The sequence below is a fragment of the Triturus cristatus genome, chromosome 5_2 (genome assembly GCF_964204655.1).
Source record: "Triturus cristatus chromosome 5_2, aTriCri1.1, whole genome shotgun sequence".
Lineage (NCBI taxonomy): Eukaryota > Metazoa > Chordata > Amphibia > Caudata > Salamandridae > Triturus > Triturus cristatus.
In genome coordinates, this window is record NC_140588.1 from 623,354,570 (window position 1) to 623,378,780 (window position 24,211).

The window sequence follows — 24,211 nt, forward strand, 5'->3', positions numbered from 1 at the left end:
AGGATGATGAGGGATCCGGGGGGTGTGCCATGCCTGATTTACCCCTACAACGAGTAAGTTCTGGGGGCGGCATTGCGCAAGGTCCGGTTGCATCTACGGACGTACTATCATCATCAGGGGAGGATTCTATATGTATGAAAATCACTGCACTTGTGTGTTTCACTCCGTCCGCTGGAAGAGAGACTTGCCCGGATTGAGAGTCAACTCTCTAAGTTTGAGCATGTTACATGTTACATTGGGTATCTTAAATAGTATTGCTAATAAAACACCAGACCGGGGTGATCGAAATTCAATTAATATAACTAGAGGGGTCGAGACGCATGACAAACCAGTTTTTTCTGCGACTTACCCGATAGATGGCAATTATAGTACATCCCGGGAGTGTAATGTTGCACCCCCAAATCCATTGCAAATCAATTCGGGAGTGGGACCCAGGGTAGATCAGTATTTAGTCCCCAACAGTACAGGAGTGGCCCACATTGATACGGTTAGACATGATGGGTGGGTCCTGACGGATGGGGGCACGACAGAGGAACCTAGAAATAGGATAGAGGAACCTAGAAATAGGCCTAGAATTGACCTACCACCAGAGGTGAGTCCATACTTGGCTGTTCTAACTGGGGTCCCTGAATTAAGTGAATTGAACGATGAGACATATATGGGCACATGCATCAAGCTAAGAATTAGCGAGTCCTTATTTGCGATTTTTAAGGAATCGCAAATAAGGATTCGCTATCTCCTATGCATGACGCAGATACCGAAAAAATACAGATTCGGTAAAAATCGCTAAATGCGTTAGCGAAAAAACCAAACAAATCGCTATTCACTGAAAACACACATATTGCGATCTCGCAATTAGCGAGATCGCAAATAGCGAGATCGCTAATAGCGAGATCGCTAATCGCGAGATCGCAATTTTAGAGAGTCGCATTGGGAACAGCCTGATGACATCGGAACCAGGAAGTAACTCTTCCCATGGTGCATTCTGTGTCCAGAGGAAGCCAGAGCAGGAAGCTGAGTGCCTGTAAAGAGCTGTGGAGAGGACCACTGAGCATCCAGACCACTGCCAAGCCAGGAAATGGCCAATACATCAGCTGAGGAGGGTGCAGGTGCCAGGAAAAGAAAACTGAAGTTCAGTGAGAGGGAACTGGAGTACCTCATAGAAGATGTAGTGAAGAGCCATGACAAGCTCTTTGGGAAGCTCTCCCTTAAAGTCCCAGAGGCAGAGAAAAGACGCCTCTGGAACAAGATAAAGACAAGGGTCAATGCTGTGGGTGTGACACACCGCAGCATAGATGACTTAAAAAAACGCTGGTACGATTTGCGCAGCCGTGCCAAGGAGCTCATTGCCCAGAGGCTGAGGGAGGCTAAGAGCACCGGAGGAGGACCATCTACAGTCCCGGACAACACAGCCCTGGAGGACCTGGTCGAGGGCACAATCCTGCCGGAAGCTGCTGTGGGTGTGACGCAGATGGATACATCCGGCGCAGCCTGCAGTACTGAAGGTAAGAGGCACAATGATATACCCATCAATGTACATCATAATAGCGCCCATACAGTAATAAGAAGGCAGGCAGCTTAACCAACCCCAGTCCACAGTCCATATACAGTAACTAATGCATCATGGGAGTTGTAGTCCCCTGAACCAATCATTGAGTCACATAGCACATAGTGTGACCATTGGGGCCAAGATGCATTACAGACAGGGAATACAGAGAGTGAGAACGTAATAGCAGACATAATCACCATGTAGCTAAACATTATCCAATTAAATTCTAATCCTGCAGTTTCACACCACAGGTGCTGAGGAAGGAGACAGTGATGACAGCGAATGCAGGGAGAGCGCCCAGTCCACCGCAGAGACTGCCGTCGCAAGACCAGTCACACCTCCCAGCACATCCCAGGCACCCACACGACGCAGGGCTACAGTCCCTCCCATGCAGCCAATGGAGAGCCCTCCTGAACCTGAAAGGGCAACTGCAGAAGGGCCGCCTCGGGTCAGGTCCCCCACCACCACCCCGCAGACACCCGTCCTGACGAGGCGAAGACGCAGGGCAAGGGGCCAGACAACTGCGCAGGAGCCATCGACACCAAATGTCTGGGGACCAGTTGAGCTGCAGATAACAAGGGTGCAGCGCCTGCAGGCACGCCACATGGGGGCCATCAGCCTTCAAATGGCCAAATTGAACAAAAACCTTCTCCACCATGGCAGAGCGCATGAGTGACCTCACTCAAGCTGTTGTGGAGGGCAACAGGGACACCAACGCCACATTGCACGAGCTCGTGTGTGTGATGCAGGAGGGACAGAATTCCGAGCGGAGGAGGCATCGGCAATTCATCGGGCGCCTGTCTGGATTGACACGCTCCAACCTCAAGTTGAGCAACGCCACAGCACTGCTGTCACGTCGGTCGGTGGCAATGCAGATCGACAAGGGGCATTGTTGTGGGGACGTGGCCAGGGCCCTTGGCCAAGTTACAACAGCTGTAGAGCAGATCCAGGCTGGTGTAGGTGGCCTCAGCAATGCCACTGGCGATGAGGGGAGTGAGAGGGCATCCAGCGTAAGCAGCATGTCTGCACCAGTCAGCACCGGCAGAAGGTGTAGTGCACGCCGTTCTACACCTACAATTCCACCAATGGGTGAGGAGGGCGCTACAGGAGATAGGTGCCTCGGTGTGAGTGGGAGGAGGCGCTGAGCAGTCACATCCCTCCGGACAATTGGCCATGGTGGCGTAACCATGGTCAGGACATACAGAGGGACTGCCAATGGAGTCCCAAACCTTATTCATCATCGTGCCTCGGTACATGACGTTAATTTATCCTCAGGCTACATGTCTGTTTAGACACCCAAGAGTCCATGTGCAAGTGACAATAAAAACTTTGCATTTGATGGATGATCGTTTCTTTCTCATTAATACGTACCTTTGATGTGATGTTGGGTGATGTGGGCACGTATCAACAGCCCCGCCGCATAGCTTTCATGATGCGGGTGTGGTGGGTGTACAGGGGGCTGATTGTCCGCAGTGCCGTGGTCATCTATGGGTATGCGTATCGTGGGAGCTGCGATGGGCTACATTGCACATGCTGCCACTATCCGACAGCAGGTCACCGGCTGGTCCTGCATCGCAGGCCTAGGTCTGTGCAGGATGTGGAGGCGACTCTTGACCTATCCAAATGTCCTTTCAATCACATTACCTGTGCTGGTGTGTGGTGCGTTGTACCGCAGCTCCAGTTGTGCGCCTGTGTTCTACTATGGAGTCATGATATCGTACCTCACCGAGCATGCACTATCATCATCAGGGTAGCGTGGAATGTGTATGTGTCAGGTTTGCATTGCCATTACAGTATGCTTTAGTGTGCATGAGTATATTGTCTGACCTAGCAGGTGTCCCTCGCCATGTCCCCCCCTGAGCAGGCGTGTGTGAATGCCAATGTTTCAGAAGATGTATGGATCATTGATGCTCCAAGGAGATTGCGCTGCGATGTCCGACATGATGTCATCCACATTGCACATTGATTGGACGTGGATGGAGTGATAACAATTCCGGTCATGGAAGCTCTACTCATTGACTGATGGTGGACATATGGGTCGTGTAGGCTAACTAGCCATTCAATTGACTTTAGGGAACTGTGCAGTCCTATTTGAATGGAGTCTTGGTGGAATCAAATCCTTTTGGGTTCTGGGGAGGCTGATGTTGTCGTGGGTCTGAGTCATCATGGCAGGCAGGGAGGTTCTCTAGACACGTGAGTGGGAGCCTAGTGATACCCCTCCCGCTAATGCCACTACACCCTGGACACCTCATGATGCAGTGGGTGCAGGCAACATTACACCTGGACATGGGGACCCTTTGCATGGGTCCTCTGTGTTTAGCGCAACATTGGTGTTTTCAAATTGGATATGTGGGTGAGTTGTATCGCAGCGTTGATCATGTACTACTCATATATGTCCTCTTGGCTGAGTCACATCTGAGTGATGCACAGGCAGTAAGCCCTCTCCTGGAATCTCCGTCTGCCCTACTGCATGGGTCCTCATCCTCCTATCACACATGTTGTGTGCCGCCTTTGTGTGCGTCCTAAATGGACTCATTGGTTAGTTGCAATAGCCCTCACCAGCTCCATCATTTTTTTTGCAGTGAAATGAGAAAAACATTTTTTACCACCTGCTTCTGATTCTCCTTATTCTGCACTTGCTAAATAGCGAATTTTGGTGAAATCGCTATTAGCGATTTTTGATGCATCCATTTGCGGTTTTTTTCTGCGGTTACTTATTTGCTCCCTCAATCCTGGTTGGCGCTGATTCCGATTCCCTATCTCTGGGATCCCGGTATTTGCGAGTCGGTATTTTAGAGAATTTCGGGGATTTGTTTGATGCATGGGAAATCGCTTGATTGCGCTCGCAATTAGCTAATCGCTAATTTTGCGAGCTGTTTTTGGCTTGATGCATGTGCCAGATTGTTCTTTAAAAAATAAAAACATCCATTGGCTCAATATGTATAGGACACTCCCCCCTCATATCACTAGTGAAATATCAATGGTTCGAAGGGTGGGATGGGTGGGTCGTACTCCAAAAACTTCAACTGGCGATTGTGAACTGGTCAACTTTAGGGACTCACAGACCGCAGCATATATCTGTAACTGGAGTGTATCCAGCCCAGGTACAAAAATCGTAGCTCGCCCCCTTTCGTTTTTCTACCCCAGGGAACACTTGAGAAATCTGGATGATGGCTGGTCTCTTGTATCATACCAGCGAGGGGGGAGGGGTGGGAAGGATAGATACGGCCACAATTTGTTAGCCCAGAGCCATATCCCATGCCACAATAGGTATAGTGGCCTGGAACAGGTTGATTGACTGAACGTAACCAGGCTGGAATCTCTAGGTAAAACCTCAAGTCGGGATGATAATACTGAGGCTACTAAGGTTCTAATGGGAAGCCTCTCAGTGACAGTATTACAAAGAGCCCATCATCCCCCACAAGGGAGCAGTATGAGTAGTGGTATGCTTGATATAGGGAGGACACCACAGGATCAGAAACCATCACTACCATTAGAAATCACCGGTGCCGATATCCCTATGGGGAGTGACAACACTCCTGTAGCTATAGCACGTCAAAATCTTGCTAATACGAAGCATATGCTTATTTTGTCATGGAATGTGGCGGGTCTCCCAAATAAACTAGCTTGTCCGGAGTGGGGCTCTTTTGTGGATAGTAATGATATATGCCTATTCCAGGAGACTTGGGCTAGGGAGGACCAATGCAGAGTAGGCTTTGCGGCCTTTAGCATTGCTGCCCACTGGGGAGGTAAGGGGCGACCATCTGGGGGCCTTACAACCTGGGTTGGGTTACATCTAGGCTGCAAGGGTGAGTTTATCCCGACCAACTCTGATGACATCCTGTGTGTCCTCCTGACATGGCCAACCTCTTATAAATTCGCAATCGTGAACGTTTACTCCCGCCCGATAAGTGTGGCCAAAGAGCCTAGTATCATTAGGGAGTTGTCAATTTTTCTTGACTCCCTCAGTAATGATATACGATATATGGTGGCTGGTGACTTAAACTGTCACTTTGAGCCGCTGCGAGGGCTGAATGAGGGAGCGTTGACGGGGGAGGACGAATATTGGGGAATCCCGCCATGCCAGTCTCCCTATGCAAAGTCTTGGTCCCCACTGGCCATGCAGATTACGACCCTAACACTAAGCAACTCAATCAGGGCTTGCAATGGTCGGATGCCCTCTAATATCCCCTCAAAGTGCACCTTTAACAAGAAAGATCAAGAATCACGATTGAATTACATTATGGTGGAGACACGCCTATGGTCGAAGGTTGTTGACTTTGAGGTGATATCAAGGCCAGACAGCGACCATAATGCATTGAGTCTGAGGATGGACTTCCCACGACCAAGGGCGAATGAGAATGAAGTTGCCCCAGATATGGTAGATGGGTTGATAACCACCAATAATAGACGTAGGGTCAAGTGGGGGAAATTAGTGGCTTCCCAAGATGCACTACCTAAATTATATAGCGCAATTTTACCATTCCTCACGAAGGCCAGTGATATAGTGGCTCAGCCCTTGGCACTAGATTCCCTTGGAAACATGTTGACCGTGCATCAGGATTTGGTAGACTGTCTTTTGAAATTTTTTAACCCGCTTAGCCTTAGCAGGAGGAGTAGGGTGCCTGTATCTTCCTGGTATAATGTTTCTTGCAGGAAGGTAAAAACGAAGCTCATGGAGGCTGTAAAAGATGGGAGAGATAAACCAAAAATCCATTTTTTAAGGTTACTATATAAAGAAACAATGAATCATGCGAAGAAAGAGTGGGACATGGAAAGATGGTTAAATCTCTCCTCCTCCCTAGACATGAAAGATGCGCGTAGATTCTGGGCAATAGTCAGTACGGGGTCAGGTGAGCCCAGATCTGCGATTGAACCCAATATTGAGGCAGGGGTTTGGGAACTCCATTTTAAGACCTTATATGCAGCAACTACTGGCCTAGACAGCATACAGTTATACACACTGCCAGTTGCTGAGTTTGATGAACTGGAATTTACACCAGAGGAGGTCTATATTGCCATAGGAAAATTGGCTACGGGAAAAGCTCCCGGTTTAGACAAACTCCCTGGCGACCTTTTTAGGGATCAGCCAAGGATTTGGGCTCCTTACCTCTGTACCCTATTTAATGCAATCCTGGGAGGCATGGAGGTGCCGGGTACTTGGCTGGGAGCAGAGATTATCCCGATTTTCAAGAAGGGCTCTCCTCTGCTCCCAGCTAACTACAGGCCCATCAGCCTCATCGACGTCCCCCAAAAAATCTTCTCTCAACTAATCCTAGATCGTTTACAGGAGTGGATGGACGAGCACGATATTCTTAGCCCATTTTAGGCCGGATTTAGGAGGAACACATCCACCATGGACCAGAACTTCCGTTTAATTCTGTTATACTGGAGGACGGTCACAGTCGAGGGTGGTAGCCTCTACATGGTGTTTGTGGACCTCCGGTCCGCGTTCGATACGGTTCCTAGGGGGAAATTGTGGGCGGTGCTTTTGGACATGGGAGTCCTACATGCAATATTGGGGGTATTGATGAGGTTGCATGTAAGAACTTTGCACAGGTCAGATGTGGGAGAAATGGGGTACTGTCTTCCAGGTTTCCAGTTTGCAGGGGGGTTAGGCAGGGGTGTGTTTTGGCACCAACCCTGTTCTGCCTCTATGTGAACGGTGTAATATCACACCTGGACGCAGTCCCCAATAATGACGCACCCAGACTGGCAGGCAGGAGGGTGCCTGCGATAATGTTTGCCGATGACACCCTCCTGCTTTCCAAGTCCCCTATGGGGATACAACGCGTACTGAATGGGTTTATAGATTTTTGCTGATGCCGTGGCCTAGAAATCAATGCAGAAAAAACTAAATTTATGATTTTTAATCCCCCGGAATCCACCCACCCAACACCTGTCCTGGGCTTGGTTAGACTGGAGAGGGTACAGACCTTTCAATGCTTAGGGGTCACGATAAATGAAAATCTTTTGTGGGGCCCCCAACAGGTTAAGTCCCAACTCAAACTGTCTCAACTAACGGGGGGCATCCTTAAGATGTCAAATGCATCGACATTCAAGCCAGTGAGTCCCGCGCTTGAGATTTATAAAGTCAAGGCAAGGGCAGTGGCCCTCTATGGGGGGGAACTCTGGGGGCACTCCTGCAGGCTCGAAATCCTAAACGTGGAGAATAAATTCATGAGACAGCTATTGGCCCTCCCCCAAAGTACACCCCTCCTACCATTAAGGTTAGATCTAGGACTAAGTCCTATCCAGGATGAGCTAGCCCTAAAACCTCTCAGGTTCCGGTGGAGGCTCTGGATAACGCCAGAACTCTTAAATTACAGGCTTGCATTGAAGGACGTACTGAGCCATAGTAAAGCAGCAAAAATTCCCTGGCTTGTATTTGTGAAACAGGAACTGGAGAAAATGGGACTACCTGCCCTGTGGTATGAATCAGAACAGGCGTGCAGGGAGGTTTCAGGTAAATCCCTTACGAAGTCCTTCAGGGTTTATAAACGCAACATATGGCTGCATGATTCTCGAGTCGGCACTTTGACAAAACTATTTTTAAATAACAAGACTGCCCATGTGTTCGAGGACTTCCTGAATGTTATCTATCCAGTAGCAGCAAGGAAGCTCTATATTCAATGGAGGTATGGTACACTACCATTAAGGGCCTTTACAAGCAAATGGCCCTCCTCTTTGAATGAATCTTGCCCAGGATGCGGTGCCGATCAAGAGGATGAACTCCACATACTCTTTTTTTGTCCTGCTTACAGTAAAGCTAGGAAGTATTGGTTAGTACCTCTATGTAAGAACTTGGGCTTCGACAAATGCTCGGTTGCTATGAGAATTCTTAAGACCAACACCTCAGGGCATATCGTCTTTGCACTTTCTGATAGCCATGTGGTCCAATAGATGGTTCATAAATGCGAATAGTAGCCAGGGGTGACTGTATATTTCTGTTTTTATGGAATTTTATTGTATATTATGAATTGACAATTTTATATTATGTGTTGCAATGTCTGTTTTAACTTGTAAATCTTTTATGGCTGAAATAACGTCGAAATAAAGATCAAATGATGATGATGATGTTCAACATGTTTTTTCATTAAAGGATTCATTTTTAATAATTTAGGCAGCCATATTTGTTTTATAGTCAGTATTTTGTAACCGCTTACTGTTCTTTTGGGTCACTTCTGAGGGGAGAAGCTCGTGTTTGGAAGCTGTGTCACGTCGAGGAAGGTAAGTGTAATTTTCTTTAATTAAACTACATTTTTACTTTAGTTTGAAGCTAGTTAGGTGGTAGGAAGTATGTGTAGTGTAAGGTTTTTGTAATTTTGTTGATAGTTATTGTTTGCGGCCTAGTTTAGAGAGGTTCAAATATGTGAAAGTATGTGTGAATATGGTGTTAGAAATGTTATTAATTGTATTTGATTATGGTATATATGTATGTTTGTGTGGGTAGGATTGTTTTCTATTTTTTACAGATTTTCGTTGTTGAAAGTCGCCGTTCAGAGAAAATTGCGTTTATTTTATCAAGAAGTGTGTTAATTTAGTAAACTAATATTTATTTAACACTTTCTTAATTTTTCGAGTTTTCCTAGAGCGTTTATTTTTTTTAATCTTTTTGTTTTTTTTTAATGGTTTATTCGAATTGGAATTATCAAACTTGGATTGCTTTTTAAACAGATATATTTTTCCAATTTGTTGGGGGCATTTTTTTGGACAATTGAAATTATGACTTATATGGATGGATTTTCAGGAGTTGGGATATTCTTTGTTTATCTAGGGAAACAGTAAGTTATTTATATTTATTATTGTGGGAGGGAAATGTTAAATACATTATTTTTGATGTGTGTTATTTTCAGAAATATATTTAAAATGTCAAGATATATTTATGTATTAAAAATAAATATATGTGACAAATTATTCATATTTGTGAAAATATAAAAAAATATTATGTATATTTTTAAACTAATTTTGGAGTAAAGTCTTTGGGCCTCATTAGGATGGCGGGCAGACTCCACTCCGCCCCCACCCTAGCGGGGTGCTGGGACCGGCCACCAGTGGTGCGGTGGTCCTGTACTGCCAATTAGGATGCGACCACCACCCTGGCAGTCGCATCCCGCATATTGAACATTTTGGCGGGCGGTGCTGTGAGCAGCACCCGCCACAATGTTGAAAATGCATGTTGTCCCGTGCCTGCCACCTTGTGAATGCCAATGTAGGGATGGTACCCCCCAAGTGCAGCTCCCCACCCCCCCAACCCCGCAACGGGCCCCCAAAGTAAACACTCCATGCTTTTCCAAGGCATTCCACCGCCATCATCATAATATGGATGGCAGTGCCTTATGGGCCTTTTCCGCCTGACAGGCAATCGTTACAATTGCCTACCGGCGGAAAAACGGCAGACGGTGTTTCCGTCCGCCGCGGTACCCCCCGCCATGCTAATGTGGCAGTGGTAAATGGCAGTCCGGCGGGTTGTTGTGCTAATAGGCCCCTTTGTCTTTTTGGTGGATTTCTAGGTTATATAAGGCTTTTTGCTATTGTTGATAGGTATTCTAGGCCTCTTGTTGTTGGATATAGTCTTACTTTACTTTGTAGGTATTCAAACATTTGTCTAGTTTCTTTGGTACGCTTTGGGCTTATTTGGGTTACAGATTGCTCCATTCTTAGTTGTTGGTAGCGCTGTTCTTTTTGGAGAGATTGTAGGAGCTTGTGTAGAGTAGGTGTACCTCTGCCTGTTTTTGCTTGAAAGGCATTATGCCATCCTTCAACAGCATTATTTGTTTTGGATTGTTTTATTTATTGTACTAAGGTATACATTCCATTATGGAATGTGGTATTTAGGCAGTCTTCTGAGTCCTGATCTGTGGAGTCTTCCCACCCAGGTATCTTCAAAATAATCTAAAAGGGGACTTAATTTTTGTTCGTTTCTTTGGTAGTAAGGACTTTCTAGTGATAGGTTGTAGTGTTCGGCCACGTCAGTAACTGGGGACGTAGACCAGTGCTATACGTTTTTTGACTTGATATGCAAAAGTACTGTCAGTTGAATATTCAACACTTAGGGGCCGATTGCGGCTGTAAAACGTACCGACCAACACGGACCGGGAACGGAGACCGACCGACACGGATAGGCGCCGTATGATGCAACGCATGTGAATTACAACCCACTCGCACGGAACACGAGCCGCACGACCGAACCATACGCAAATCAGTGATTCTCCCGTAAAATGACCGGGAATCGTACTGACCAACACGCATCTGGAATTGAAGCGACTGAAACGTACCTGTGATGCACGAGCCGCGCAGTACGATGCAATACGTGTGATTTGAGACTGACTTGCATGGAGCACGATCATGAAAACCGAGACGCACAGCAAATAGTGACTAGAAAACAACAGACCCCTTTGCGTCCGACGCGTATGCCAACGTCGAAAAACAGCAGAATGTCAGTGTGACAGACTCCGGTTACCCTGCGCGAGCCAGTGGCAGTGTCCGACATGGTCAAACAAACGTCTCTATCATGCACAACAAAAGCAAAGGAAATGACAAAAAAAAGCACCAAAAAACAAATGACAAAGCCAATAAATAAAAAAAAGGAACAAAGACACACCCACAACTCCACCTATATAAAGGCAAGAAATCCCTACCATGATCCTTTGCAAACTACAGGCATAGGACAGCAGACACCACTACCACACTGCAGAGACACATCACAACTCACACAACACACAACAACTACACCATTTGCACCACTCAAAAACTAAATCACATATTCACTGACAAACTCACACCCACCACACTCACACATACCCCCCCCATCATTCCCCACAACCACCCAGCACCATGCCCCCCAAGAAGAATCCAAAGTTCACAGATAGTGAGTTTGAAGTCATGATTGACGAAATACTCAGGGTAGAGCCACAGTTGTTTGGCACATTGGTCCAACAGACCCCCATGTCACAGAAAACCAAGATGTGGGAGAGGATTGTCGACAAGGTCAATGCATAAGCACCTTGTTTGCGCACAAAGGACGATATACAGAACAGGTATTATGATGTGCGCAGGAGGGTCAAGAAGCTCATCGACAGGGTAAACAACCTTAGCAGGCAGACTGGTGGTGGCCCTCCTGACAAACCAACGCACTTCAGGTCCTGGGAGGAGAAGGTGCGGGCCATCCTACTACAGGAGAGCATACATGGATTAACAGAAATACTGTGAGCCTTGTGAGTACACAACCAATTTACGCAAATGTGTGTGGCAATACACATATAGCACTGTCAAGGGGACTGTGAAACCAATTACTGCCAGCAAAGCCATAGCAACGGAAAGGCAAGTATCCTGTGACATGTATATCAGTTACACAAACACAATACCTGCCATCCCACAGTAATATGTAACTACGTCCTAACATGTACAAACTTAAAGACTAATACTGCAAGGCATGACCATAAATTACCAACAAACACTGTCATCCATTTTGCCACCACCGTCACACCACCTCACAGGAAAGCTGAGTCAAAATGAAGGAAGGTTTGGCTGCTGGGAATGTGCATGTAGCAGAAAGCATGATGGGAGTTGCATTCACAGTCCCTGCAAGCTCACACTGAACCATGCTCACCTCACATGGAGTGCAAAAGTACTGCCAAGATGGCTGACACTAGGCCCTGCTGTGGGGAGCACACGGCCCTGCTGGGCCTTGGGCCCAAACTGACAACAGTACACCAATGCCTGATAGCCTGAAAGGTAACTACTACTCTCTGCAATGGAAGCATCCTGCATGGTGGGATGTCTGGACTGGGGGAGGAGGACTGCCAGCTCTGACTACATCTACCAGCAGGCACTTGCACCCCCCTCCCCCTTAACACAAACTACAGCCAACCCACCTGGTCTAATGCATTCCCTCAGAATCCATTTAAATATCCCACAAAGATTTACCACACTGGGTTCTGCTGTGTGAAGGACATGGGATTGTCGGGACTTGAGTGCAAACAAACACCAGGACGCCACTGCCTGCCAACTTCTTAGCACAGGCACACTACCACATAGGGAAAAAGATTCACAGGAAGGAAGCTCAGGTATTGTGGGAAGTGGGTGGAGTCAAAAGCATGATGGGAGTTGCAGTCACAGCCACCAATCCCCCACCCACATGTCCCAGCAAGCTCACACTGAACCATGCTCACCTCACAGGGAGTGCGAAAGTACTGCCAAGGTGGCTGACACTAGGCCCTGCTGTGTGGAGCACAAGGCCCTGCTGGGCCATGGGCTCTAACTGGCAACATGACACCAATACCTGACAGCCTCAAAGGTAACTACTACTCCCTGCAATGGGAGCATGCTGTATGGTGGGATGTTGGGACTGGGAAGGAGGACTGCCAGCTCTGACTAGATCTGCCAGCAGCCCATGTCACACACACCCCTCCCACCAACACCAACATACACACCTGTGATTATGCTCCACAAGAGAGTCAGTGAAAAGTCTCTACCAAGAACCCTGACAATGTGCTCCGCTGTGGGGAGCACAAGGCCCTGCTTTGAAATTGTGCACAAACAAACAACTGGATACCACTGTCGGTCATCTTGCGATTGCTGTCTCAATCACTCACATGGAAGCAGAGTCACAGGAAGGAAGCTTAGGTATTGTGGGAAGGTGGGTGGAGCCAAAAGCATGATGGGAGTTGCAGTCACAGCCACCAGTCCCCCACCCACATGTCCCAGGAAGCTCGCACTGAACCATGCTCACCTCACAGGGAGTGCAAAAGTACTGCCAAGATGGCTGACACTAGGCCTTGCTGTGGGGAGCACAAGGCCCTGCTGGGCCTTGGGCTGTAACTGACAACAGGACACAACTGCCTGACAGCCTGAACGTAAATTGTGACTCCCTGCAATGGAAGCATGACGCATGGGGGATTAGATGGCCTCTGTGGGTGAAGGAGGTCCTGCAATGACTTCAAATGCCATCAATGCCGCCTCAAAGCACACCTTCTCAGCCAGAACAAAGTGCACCCTTGGGACCAGTCACTCCAAAAGTAAATGCCTTGGCAAGATGGCTGACACATGGTCATTGTTAGATCTGGGGGTCTCTAGTTGGCAGGGTAGGTACCACTGTCCAAGTAGGGACCATTGCTTCTAGTCAGGGAAAGGGGGATACACTGTTAAGATAACCCCTGCTCACTCTCTAGGTAGCTTGGCCTGAGCAGTCTAAGCTATCAAAGGCAATGTGTAAAGTATTTGTACCAACACTCACAGTAACACAGTGAAAACACCACAGATTTACTCCACACCAGTTTTAGAAAAATAAGGTATCTTTACTAAAAACTTCACAAGACCAAATACTACAGACAAACCAACATACAATTAGAAAGGTTACTTTAAAGATAGTTCAAGAGTTTGCAGAAAGTACTCCAGGATGTAAAAGTCAGTGTCCTGCACAATGCGACTCTCAATGCACAAAATGCGACACTCTCGTGCCCAACAGTACCTGTAGTTGCGATAAGGTTCCCAAAAGCTATAACAAGGAAGATGGCAAAGGCGATGCGATACTCCTGAGATCTTGGGGAGGCTTTGCAGCAGCCCTGCTTCACGCAGCAGAGGTGGATGCGCCGGCTCCGATCTGTAGGGGGAGGATGCGATGACTTTGGCTTTCGTTGTGTAGGTTTCTTAGGGGGAAGCTTCACGCACAGGTACGATGCGACGATCTTCGATGTGGCGTGATGCGCGGCGCAGCGCTGACTTTTGGCGCTGCAACCCTCGATGCGTCACGGTGCGCGGCTCGGCATTGACTTCTGGCGCCGCAACCCTCGATGCGTCACGGGACGGGACTCTGCGTCGACACACGCAGCGACTGGATACTTTCACGCACCGGCAGTGGTGCGGCCCGCAAACTGGTTCCTCGACGACCCTCGCAGCGTCGGGAATCTTCACGCACCGGGACGATGCTCGACGCACTCGGTGATGCGGGGACTCCGGGTGCTGCGATGACGCCGCGATGAAATTCTCCTCGCACTCTCGTTCTTGCGACTCGCAATCGGATGATGCGTTGGGTACCAGTTACTCTTTTTCACGCTTCTGCTTCCCAGCTCCCAAACACAGCAAAACGACCTCCTGAGGCCCCAAGACTAGGCAAGCACTACAAGGCAGGTCAGAACTCCTTCAGAAGAGTTCCAGGGGGAGCTGGTGGTGAAGTCCTTTTGTTCATGGGACTTCTTAACAGGGAGCCTGCTCTTCTCAGGCCCTTGGAGATCAGAATCAGAAGAAGGGGACACAGCAAAGTCCTTCCCCTCTCCTTGGCAGCAAAGCAAAACAGCAAGCAGGCAGTCTTCTCCTCTTCAGCTCTTTTCAGCTTTCTCCTTGGCAGAGGTTCCTTCTTAGTTCCAAAGTGATCTAAAGTTTAGGTGTCTGGGGTCCTCTTCTTATACCCCTCTAAGTCTTTGTCGCTCTTTGTTTCCGTGGGGCGATTCCCCTGCTCAAACCGGTTCCTGGGTGTGCTCTGCCCTGGAGCACCTGGTTCCTTTCAGAGTGAAGGGCAGGGTCGTTAGACGCTCAGCAGGAAGTGGAGCCTTCTTTGGGCTGGCAGAGGCAGAGTCCTCAGCCTGGCCAGCAGGGGGTGGAGCCAGCATTGTGCTGGCAGAGGCAGCCCTACTCAAACCCAGGGGCTACTCCTCCCACCCATCTAAAGCAGATCTCCCTATTCACCCTGCTTCTGACTCATCCAGACTCCTGGAACCATCTAGCCCATCACATGACACCAGTCAGCCAATCTGCACACAGGCACACAGGAAGGTTAAACAGGAGAATAGCTACTTTCTAAAAAGTGCTATTCTCACACAGTGAATTTAAAAACCATCTTGCTAAAAAGATGTATAATTAAATTCTGAACACAAATTTACCAAACTTGGATTTTCTAACTTGCCTTTAGGGGAAGATAGGCATGTAAACAGCCTCCCCCATTCTGTCCTATGGGCAAGATAGCCTCTCAGCAGTGAAAAACGAAAATGGCTGTAATTCACTACCAGGGCATGTTACACACCTTAGTACATGCCCTACCTTTCAGATACACTGCACCCAGCCCAGGGGGGTACCTAGGGCCACCATAGGGATGCCTGACATGTACAGAAAGGGAAGGATAAGGCCTGGTCAGTGGTTGCACTGGCCAGGTCTACATCGCAGTCCTGGACTGCACATAGGCACTGCAAGCAGGCCGAAGACATCATTTTAGGTCTACTCCTGTGGGTGGCACAATCAGTGCTGCAGCCCACTAGTAGCATTTGAATCACCAGCCCTGGCACATTCAGTGCACTTTACTAGGGGCTGACAGGTGAAACAAATATACCAATCATGGATAACCAATCAATATAACAATTTACCTAGGGAGCACTTGCACTTTGACACTGATCAACAGTGGCAAAGTGCCCAAAGCATCTAAACCAGCAAAAACGAAATCCAGCATAGCATAAAAAATACAGGAGGTAGAGGCAAAAAAGTCAGGGCTAACCACGCCAAAGATGCCAGGTCTAACAGTCATGATGTATGAATTGGCTGCAAGTCACACCTATGCACTGGCCAACTCAAACACATCTACACTCACAGCTATTGGAACTCTAGGTATCCTCCTACTCTCTGGAGATGCAGTGTTCCTGTGGTGTCCCCTGGCCTGGCTGTGAAGGTGTGTCTCGTAGATGACAATTGGGGATATGTAGACATAGTACATAGCACCAAGCACACTCAATGTCAGCTATACATCATTGACAATGGATACTTGACAGTGACTAGAATGGGCACACACACATACAGCTGACACTGTAGCATGGTGTCATTCACAAAATGTGCCGTTGTGAGCTGCATTTCAATTCCACATCGGTCTGCGTTGTACGACGCATTCACACAACACATCATTCACTGATATGGACACTAAAAACACAATGACTAACATGGACTGCATCAGAGGAGGCATGCAACTCACAGCAGCAGAACTGTAACACACACACCTCTGCCCATCACTGTCACGAGCATGTAAAAGCAAGGGAGTGCTTCTATGCCCAATCCCTCTCACCATGGAGGAAATTGACAAGATAGAAGACGTTAGCACTTACAAAAGTCATTAGCTACGCTAATCCCATGACATATGAAATGAGATGTGAACAAAGAACACAGACAACAAATAAGTATCTCATATTGGAACTCAGGCATCCCGGACTGTGAACATGTTGCACAGACACACCAATGTGACGCACAGAGGAAAGAAAAGTATCACACAACACATGCTCCAAGCTTGCTACATACCCGAAGTGTAATTGTACATATGTCATTGTTAAAGCACAAATGTGGACAGGGATAATACAGCTTTGTTAGGCATGTGATGGAACCTGAGTAGCAATGGCCATCTACAGACAATTGATCAATACCTGAGCTGGTCATGCACACAGCCTGACGTGCACATCGAAATGATTCAGGTTGCCATTACAAAGTGCTTCAACAATATCAACCTCTGTCTGTCACAACTTAGGACAATGCAATGTACAGACTCTCCTAATGATGTACAGTGGCAACTGTCATGAGTGTGCAACTTTGATGTCGGTAGAAACATAACATACATTGTGTGTCTCCTCCAAACACAGGGGATGCTGGGGACACAGCAGGACATGAAGAAGAGTCCCAGCCCCAGACTCTGGCGGACCCTGAGCTCCCCGGTGGGGATCAGTCTCTCTCCTCTTCGGACGACGACCCTGAGGGACCTGGCACCTCGGGTGTGAGTCATCGTGCAGCCCCAGCACTAATAACATCAGCACCACCGGCAACCACTCCTGCCACATCTGACACCAGACAGAGTACCCCTTGTCAACACGGACAGGCCGAGGCCACAGAACAACAATGGAACAAGTACACAGGGTACACTGGAAGCACGGGACAACACCATCGACGCCAACACTCAAGGGGGCCTAGTGTCGCCTGTGCCGGCCATGGCAGGTCCTGCCCGTGTGGGTAGGGGCGGTGGGAGGGCGGACAGGCAGAGGACACGGCCTGCAGAGGGTGCTGGACTGCATGATGAGCCACACCTGGAACATATCATAGATGCGTACCAGGAAAGCACCGGAGGGTTTGGACAGGTAGTGGGGATCCTCAAGGAACTCAAAGAACAGCAGGCTGCCCATCATGCCCGCTTGGACTCCCAGATGTCCCGGGTGGAGTCCAAGTGGGACAAATTGGATGAACTAACAGCGGTGCATAGGGACATACTGACATGCCTCCGCCAGATCAGCACCAACATGACCACAGCTCCCTGTGCACCCACAACATCTGTTGCCACAACATCCGCAACAGCCACAGGGAGGGAGAAGGACTCTGGCAGAGAGTCCTCGGCACCGCAGCAGCCTGCACATAAGGGTCGTCCGAGAAAGAAGAGGGGTCGTCCGAAGAAGGACAAGTAAGACGCTGATGGCCATGCATATCCCCCAGGTACCCAACACCTGGTCTTGATATCGTCCTTTGTGTGCAAACCATTTAACCGTGTCGACTTACATACGAATCAACCACTTGACATGGAGGGTCAAAGTTGTGACAATGCACCAAATGACTGTGGATTCTACTCTGGACATTTAAAATCCGAAGACTACCAACTCACCTGTGAACTTTGGATTACCATCACATTGTACAGCACTTCAAATTTCGTTCACCATCCTTACACATGTTTGGAAATAAAATCACAATCACACGATACTTGCCTCTGTCGTGATTTATACTTGGTTTGGGCCATGGCGATGATGATCTGCTAAGGAACACTGTGCATGCAACTACTACAGCCATGTGAACACCGTTATGTGAGGCATGGGAATGTGACACTTATGAGGGAGACACACCACTGTGGCACCACAACACATACTCACTATGGCCATCTAACTCATCATCAACAATGATATTAACAGGAAATACACTGGAATGCACATACACTACACCCATCCTGGGTCAGTGGCAAGCAGCCCACAGGTACAGGATGAGAATGACTGTCAGATGTGTGGACACACACGGAGCACATCCCAAAGTGAAGCACAGGTTTATTAAATATTCCACAACTGATGCAAGTTAACCTCAAGTGACAGTGAGCAAAAATTAAACAGGTGGTGAACAATGAAAGTCCAGGGGTGTGTGGCACATCATTGGTTGGGACAACGAGTACTTGAACTCTGGAACAGGGATCTGGGTCTTGGGGTTCAGACCACACCATACAGCATCCAAAGTACCCTGTGAAGGACAGTGAGAAAAAAACTCAAAAACACAGATTTACAGCTGACAACAGCAATATACATGCTCAAAACAAAACACTAACTACCTAGACTCAACCTAACAATCAGGTAAACACTGTTTGGGAGTACAGACTACCAGAAAGGACATATCAAGCAAGCATCCTGACAGGTAGCATACAGCCACACTCAATCAGCACCAGTGCACCACCAACATATGTCAGGCAAACACAATACTTTGGCAACACATACCCGTATACTGACATTCATGTGAAGAAGTTCTGGATCAGTTGGCTCCGAACATCACCATCACGCTCATCATCACTGGCATCATGCCTCAGGCCAGGATCCTCCACGGCTGGCAGAGGTTGGTCATTGTCATCCTGGATGAGAGGCAACCGCTTCCTCACTGCCAGGTTTTGTAGCATGCATCACACTATGATGATCCTGCACACCTTCGCAGCTGCATATGGGTGGGCCCCTCCTGTCTTGTCCAGGCAGCAAAATCTGCTTTTCAGGAGGCCAAATGTCCGCTCGATCATTCTCCTGGTCCTACCATGTGCCTCATTGTAGCACATCTCCGCCGGTGTCACAGGGTTCCTGAGGGGTGTCAGCAACCACGGCATGTTGAGGTATCCGGGGTCACCTACATAGAGACAATTGCACATTAGTTGAGTGTGAAAATAGGGTGTTAATCAACTTTAGCAAGCACACACAATAGTAAACAGTCAGTACACACCGACAAGCCAGGACCACTGGTACTGCATCTGTGACATCATCGTTGGGATGCGACCCCTCCTCATTATGTAAGGGTCGTGCGCTGAGCCCGGGAACCGTGCACACACATGGGAAATGGTCATGTCCGCCAAACAAACCACTAGAGCATTTATAGAGTGGAAATGCTTCCTGTTCCGGTATGTCTGCCCATGTGCCTGTGGTGGTACCAAAGTCACATGTGTCCCATCAAGGGAGCCAATGACATGTGGCATCCTGCTCAGGGCATGGAAGTCCCCCTTGATGTCAGCGAGTCTTTGTGCTTTGGGGAAATCGATGTACTTGGTTGAGCCCCCTGCTCACCCCCTTGGGAGCTTGGAATGAGCAGTTAGGCTTATCCCGGAGGCAATGCGTAAAGCTTTTGCGCACGCACACAGCAACAACATCCCAGGCACACTACAAAAGGAACACCACACAAGGTTATATCAAAAATAGCCTTTGTATTCTCATAACACATTAGAATAGTAAACACATATTATACATGGTGCCACCTGGCACTAGGTCATATTTACAAGGGATTATTTACACCTGACAGGGCCAACTTGACCCCTGTCAGAACCAGCACAAAGTGAACTTAGTAGATGTACAACTTATAAACATAGAACACAACTAGTAACCACTGGTAATCACTGTACTTAGCATCAGCCTGTAACATAAACTACATTATGCACAGTATCACATCAGGGGCGAATGGCATTCTGCGCCAACCTCACCAGCATAAACACATTATGCAATTCTCTCATCAGTCTAAATGCATTAGACAATAACCTCCTAAGCATAAATACATTAGGGGCATAAATCACACAGAGGAACATAATCTCACTAGCATAAACCATAATATGTGAAACAACCTCATAATCATAGAAACCCATTTAGTGGTATAGAACAGGGTGCGTAAATCATACAACATGAATCACATTTCCTAGCACCACATAATCACATTAAGGCCTGGCGCCCTACAAACCTCCCAGTCCCCCTGGCCAACTGGCCATCTCAAAAGGGGCTCAAATGCCCTATGTCCCAAAAGTCAGGGCTGCTGGCAAGGTGGCAGAAGTCAAGGGTGCGCAATCTGCGCAGGCCTAAACGTTGCAGCTGGCACTAAGTGCTGCGCAGCTGTGAATGGATGGGGGCGAAGGAGTGCATCTCACTCCTAGCTTATAAGACACGTCCCCCAATAAAGATTAACCTAACAGTGCAGCTGTCCACTACTTGCTGGGCAGCTGGGAATGTTAAAATGAGGCATGGGCTCTCAATGGCCCTTAAAACAAATGTGCCCCCTCCGTTGGAGCCACACGGGGCTCTGAAAACAAATATGCCAAACGTTGGAGTCACACGGGGCTCTGTAAACAAATAATGCCCCCAAGCACTGTGGCCCTCAGGGGCCCCTAAACTTTTGGGCCCTCGTGGGAGCGAACACGGGCCCCTCTGGCCCTTAACACATATATGCCCCCTTCGTTGGAGCCACACTGGGCTCTGAAAATAATCATGGGAAGCAACATGGGAGTGGCCTGTTCTCTGGCGGGGCTGCTCAGGGGAAACAACACTGGGACCAGGCACCGATAGAGTCCCCCGATATGGGCCCCCTCCCCACCGGCTCCACTCACCAGTTAATTACTTCTCTCTGTGGCGGGGACCGGCCTTCTTTCTCCCGGTCTCCTCTTCACTCGGGTCCTCTCTCACTTGGTGCAGGGAATCCGCGGGGCTCTCTCCTCACTATGAGAGCCCCGCACACCGGCAACACCGAGGACCGGGTCCTTCTGGAAAAGAGTCCATGAGGCTCTGTGCGGCTTCTTCCCAGCCGGCGGAAGCGGAAGTGGAGCCCGCGAGGCTCCGGCATGCGTCGCCGGCCCCGCCCACAACCAGGCAGATGGCCGGACTTCTGCTTCCGGCTTTACTCTTCCCGGGCCGTGGCGGTGAAACGCGGGGTGTGCTCCTGATTTTATTTAAAAGCATTGGCGGGGTGGACACCCACCAAAATTAAAATACAAATAAGCGGGGTGGGCACCCGCCATCAATGCAAAGCAAATGCGGCATGGAAGCAGGGTGGGTACCCGCGAAGTAATGAAACATGCGGGGTGGGCACCCGCCACAATAGGCATAACGGGAGAATCCCTATGAGAGGGATTCCCTCACCAAGGGCTGCAGCTCAATGCTGCGCAGCCCCACGCTCTCCTCTCTTGGGGGAAAATAACAGAAATATAGCACAGCGCTCTCAGGGCGCAAAAGTGCTCCAAACGTCTTTGTAGGGTCCTGGAATAAAAACAAGGCAGAAGGGTCCCAAAAAGAAGTCCAGGTATCCAGGGGCAAGGCAGGGCCCAGGGAGGCAAGCCCTAATGGCATCCCCCCCTGGGTCCCAGCAGCAGCACGCCACAGCAGGAACAGCACCAGAACTGAACAATTTCATGGGGTCACAGCCCCTAAATTTATACCAAGAAATCCCGTTGTGTCACAGCACAGGGCCCGGGGATACCAGTCAGAACTGGTTTAGGGGAGCTGTGGAGCACTTTGTTTTGCTCAGCTCCTGTCTCCTTTGTCAGGTGGGGGCTCAGGGAATAGACGCACCACAGGGGGCAGAGCCAGCATTGTGGAGGGAAGGCACAGTCTTATTCAGATCCCAGGTGCAACTCCTCCCTCCCATCTGCATGCAGATCTCTCTATTCACCACTGGGCTGACTTACCCTGGCTCCTGGAATTCCCCACACCATCCAGCACCTGTCAATCACAAGCCAGACATGCACTCCACATCAGGCAGGCAGACACACAGCACACAGAAATGCCAACTTCTAGAAGTGGCACTTCTCCACCAGTCACACATATTCCCTATCCATTCCTATGGGAGGGCAGGCCAATCTCACCACATGCACTCAGAGAGCGCACACACTTTAAACTGGACCACCAATACCAGGTCACAGGAAAGGCAAAAAGTTTAGGGGTGAACCTGCCAAAAAAGGCCAAGTCCAACACCCTGCCTTTTCTGGGATGTAGGTGCATGACAAACTACTGGTCATTAGGGTGTCATCCCTGGCTGTTTCAGTTGTAAATTCCAGGGATGTTGTCCAACGCACGTGGGTCACATTCTGGATTCCCATTGGCACTTATGTGTTACCAACATCATGTTGTTTTCCCTATGTGGTATTTGTCAGTGAGAGGGTCACTTGTATGTGTGTGTGACTACTCCCTAACATCAGGGTCATTGCTGCTATGTTGGAAGTTGTCAACATTTGTTCGTTGTGGCTCGCCTTTGGTTCAACATTGGTGTAGGTGTGTGGCAGGGTTCCGAATGAATTGTGTAGTTTGCACGTTATGCCGATGTGCCGCATGCTATGCCGTGTGGCAGACCTTCACAGGTGTTGTTGACAGCCCATGTGTGAGGATTTGTGGGTACCTTAGATCCCCCCACCACCCCTGGGCTTGTCATGTGTGCATGAGCAATATCACCAGTCCCTGTGTGCCTAGCTGATGCACATTGTTGCAGATCAAAGTGTGTGGTGTTGAGGGTGGCCAAATGAGAGATGTTTCATGTCGAGGCCCCTACCTACTTTTTGCCCATTGTTTGCAGGCCATGGCCAGTGATTAGTGTTTATGGAGGTGTGATGTGAGTTTGTTGTTCAGGAAAAATGACCCAGGACGCACATCTGACTGTGCTATGCAGTATGGGGAAAACCTAGCTTTATCATCACAGTGGGATTGGCGTACAGGCTAATGTTACCACAAATTAGGGTACTAGAGGGTAGTGCTGTGTTGGGTCTGTCTCTTGCTGTGCTGGTTGCTGTTCCACCCAGCTTGTGTCACATGAATCCTTTGTGATCCCACTCACCTGACAATCCCTGCTTGCCCACAAAGGTGTGCCCAGTTAATGAGTTACTTTTGAATGGCACTGTGTACACATGTGTGTCATTGAAGTTCAGCCCACTGTCAAGTGTTATGTACTAGCCTGGGGACACTGAGACACACACACATGTTGTGTATGATATGCAGTGTGTGGCTGCCTGTCTGTGTTTGTGCATCTGCGCCTCTGCATTGGTATGGCTTTAGCGTTCCATTGGGGGGATGTTGTTTGGGGGTTTGTCCCTAGTGTCCATGCATCTTGTAGCTCTTCATCCTGCACATTGATCATGTTTGGTATGTCCCATTGCTGCCATGGTATGTGACTTTGTCACATAACATCGACAGTCTCCATAGGATTCCGCAGTTTGTGTGTCTGTTCGTAGAGAAATGTGTGTATGCATCATCATGCTCACTTTTCACATAGTCTAATTGGACACTGTCGGCATTGTCAGGGGTCATGGCCAATGCTTGCCTGCACATGGCAGAGGGAGTTCTTGTGGTACACAGCATTCTTTGCCTCTCAAATCTATGTTTGTATGTGACACAACCACCACATTGCCACTACATTGATTGTGGTGTAGGGTCCAGTAGTCACAAATGCTGGTCTGGTGATGCTGCTATTGTTATGTCCACACTCACCTTTTAGTCACTGTAGTGATGGGGGTTTTAGACCCCTTTACCCCAATGATCCTACAATGCTGGATTTTTGGACCCCACACTCACCTTTTGCTCACTGTAGTGATGTGGGGTTTAGACCTCATTACCACAATGATCCTGAAAAACTGTTTTTTGGAACCCCACAACAACCTTTTGGGCAGACACGTGATGGGAG